Here is a 3,355-nt window from a genome sequence, read left to right as displayed (position 1 = left end):
AGACGTGCTAGTTAAATACCCTGATGTTTTGAAGAAAATTATCAAAGAAGGTGGTTACACTGTTAACAAATTTTTTTAATGATAATGGAACAGGCTTTTTCTGGAACAGAATATTTTCCAGAACTTACTTTTCTAAGAAAGAACAAACATAACCAGGGAGTTAAATAGTCTAAGCATTGCCTTTCATTGGGTTATAATACAAAAACGGATTTTTAATGAAAACCAGTCATTGTTTATCACTCTCAAAATCCTTGAGCTCTAAAAGCCTAAAACTATTCTGTTCTTCGATAGTCAAGGAAAAAAGCATGGATGACTAAAATTGTTTTTGAAGGCTGGTTTTCAAAATATTTTAGCCCAATTTAGTTGAAAATTATTGCAAGAACAACATTATCAAATTTAAAGCATTACTAATTCTAGATAATGCTCTAGGTCATCCAACTACACTTGGTTCATTATGTGAACAAGCATGCAAATTCACTGAGATGTGGATAAAGCTCTCAATACCTGCCAGCATATGTATGAAAATTTAAAGAAAGAGAAGACAGTTCAGTCTACACTGATAAAATATTTTAAATGACAATAATATTTTCATTGTATTATCAATGTATTTTTAGGTATGATATTCAATAATTTTAAAATTTTTTAAAATTTTGTTTTCCATACCTACTCAATTGCTTTGAGGTTTTTTCCCCATTCATAAAGTGTTTGTTCCACTTACATCAACTTAATATACATGTTGTTAATAATTATGTGTGGGTTGTTCACAAAAATTTCAAAAGACATGAAACAAAGCTAGCCATCATTTCAAGTAATTTTTCTGTTAACTATTTTTATACCATATGTCATATTAGGCAGGTGCCAAAAATGAAATTACTAAAGCAAAAAACCTTAAAAAAGTTGAACACATGGGTTTTTTTGATTTGCTGTTGTACTTGACACATAGTGACTTAATACATACCAAGGAATTCCTTTTCACTGCATCTTGTATATGTATTCTAAGGTTGCCTAAATAATTTAAATACAAATAAAATGAGGGTAGCAAAAAATAATGAAAGCAAACAGCAGGTGACTTTACAAATAATGAAATATGAACCATTTTGGCCTTTTTCTAAAGTAAATTAACTTGGTTAAAACTTTGCCTTAAGGAACACTTTTGCAACTGTATTCAGAAAGGTGTACACACTAAGACTGTGTTTTCCACATATATATATATAGCATTTGTGACATATCATATCCATGAGACCTATGTTTCTACCATAGAACCATGGGTGTTCCATCCCTAAAGCTCCCACAATAACTACACCTGTGGCTGGAGCCAGTTATTCCTTTTCCCCCTGACCATGACAGGCCAATATGTAGGCAGTTTTCTTTGCATAAACATGGAAGCTGTTTTAACATTGTGAAATCACAGTGTACCAAAAGTACTAATGCCAAACATGTAAAATATGTATAAAAACTCCATATCCCCATGTTGGCCACTTCAAATGACAACAGATAACTCCCCAAATGTAAACTGGCTCTGCTCCTCGAATATTAAACCTAAAATCCCATGGAAAATATAGAAATCCAAAGAGAAGTGACACACACTTGTCATAAGTTGTAAACAAAAACTCTTTGTGTGACAGCGTGGATGACAAATTGTATACTGTGTAAATTTTAGAATGAAACAGACAGAAGTTGCAACGGTGGTTAATTCTCCCCTCCTTCTCCTGCTTCAGCTTCATTTCTTTGGATGTCCCATGTCCATGATGTCTAGTTATCTCCCATTAACTGCACTATGAGTCTTTATATGATTCTCCACTTCATGTATCAAGTACAGCAAGGGCTTCATCAGAAGCTCTTTACAAGGAAGTAAGCTTTCTCTGAAGAATTCAGAATCTCATAATAGAAGGCAGAGAAGTTCAGGGCCAGATGCAATCTTATAGGATATGTTAATTGGTTCTCCTTTTTGCTGATTTCAAATGCTTTTTGATATGCTTGTTGTAATTGAGTCAATATTCTTTTCTTGTCATCAACAGCAGCAAACCCAGCCGAATAATGGTAGTAATGCTCTTTCATTTTCAAATAGAAAATGTTGCTTTTTGCTTGTGAAGCATTAGGAATCAGGAACTTTTCCAGTAGAGGCATTACATCATTGCAAAGATCTCCTAATTTGGCCTCAGTTTTCTCTCTATATTCTTGGACCATCTGCTGTTTTTTCTCATCATCTTCCATCTTTTGCTCAATACTTGAAACACCCCTCCAGGATGACCTTCAGGCTCCTAAAGCATTTTTGTATGCAACAGAGAGAAGACTCCTCTCCGCACTGGATAAATGCCCCTCCTTGCTTAGTAATAGACTTTGTGCAGGTTGCCATGTCATCGTATATCTCTGTCTTCTCAGCCAATTTGGCCTTTTGCAGCAGCTCATTTTTCTGAGAAAGAGTGGTGGTAGAGGCAGATGGTCAGTGGTAGGGGCAGTGGTTGGACCAAGACTTTGTCCCATTACTTCATAATAAACTTGAATCAAAAAACATTTTTCTTATCCTTTGCAAATTAAAAAAAAACCTTATTAAAAATTTAATTGTAAATTTCCATTGGGCTGGAACCAGTCACTGTATTTTACATGTGATTATAATTTCAAATAGTGAGACTTGAATAATGAGACCACTTATGGGATTCATTATGTGAACTAGAGCTAATTGGAATTTAAACTGTTTCCTAAACATATAAGTCCTTCACCTCTGCAAAGAAAGGAAGGAGATGCATTTTTCTTAATTTTCTCTAGGACTTAGCTCAATCATTATAATTACACTGCATTCAGGTTTCTTTGATGGTTGTTCTTTTTACTCACATTGTTGTAGTCATATTACTTTCCTGTTTTTCCTAATTTTATTCTACATCAATTTTTCCCATACTTTTTCCCATACTTCTCTGAATTCTTTATAGTCATATTTTCTTATGGAATAGTAATATTCTATTACAAGCCTATACCACAATTTGTTTAGCCATTCAAAATGTCCCTATTTTTTTCCCAATTCTTTGTTTTCACAAAAGTGTTGTTATGATAATTTTGGCATATATAGGACCTTTCTTTCTGCCTTTGATCTCCATATAGTATATGCCTAGCAATGGGATCTCTGCTTAAATGGGAAATTGAATTTTTACAAAAATTGATCATGGTCTTGGTTACAAGATCATGTAGTCATGATCTTGGGCAGCTAGGTGGAACAGTAGATAGAATACTTGGCTTGGAGTCTTGATGAGTTCAAATCCAGCCTCAGACACTTATTGGCTGTGTGACCCTGGGCAAGACATTTAACCCACAGTTTCCTCAGTTTCCTCATCTGTAAAATGAGCTGGAGAAGGAAATGGCA

At 34.2% G+C, this 3,355-nt stretch overlaps 1 pseudogene; it reads right to left on the bottom strand.

Annotated features, from left to right (window-relative positions):
* Window positions 1–1,689: 1,689 nt before the first annotated feature.
* On the bottom strand, window positions 1,690–2,407 carry LOC118834776 (annotated as a pseudogene).
* Window positions 2,408–3,355: the final 948 nt, after the last annotated feature.

This window comes from Trichosurus vulpecula, chromosome 1 (assembly GCF_011100635.1).
Source record: "Trichosurus vulpecula isolate mTriVul1 chromosome 1, mTriVul1.pri, whole genome shotgun sequence".
NCBI classification, from domain to species: domain Eukaryota; kingdom Metazoa; phylum Chordata; class Mammalia; order Diprotodontia; family Phalangeridae; genus Trichosurus; species Trichosurus vulpecula.
Note: the sequence above shows the minus strand (reverse complement) of the source record. Positions and strands in the feature narration are given on the sequence as shown.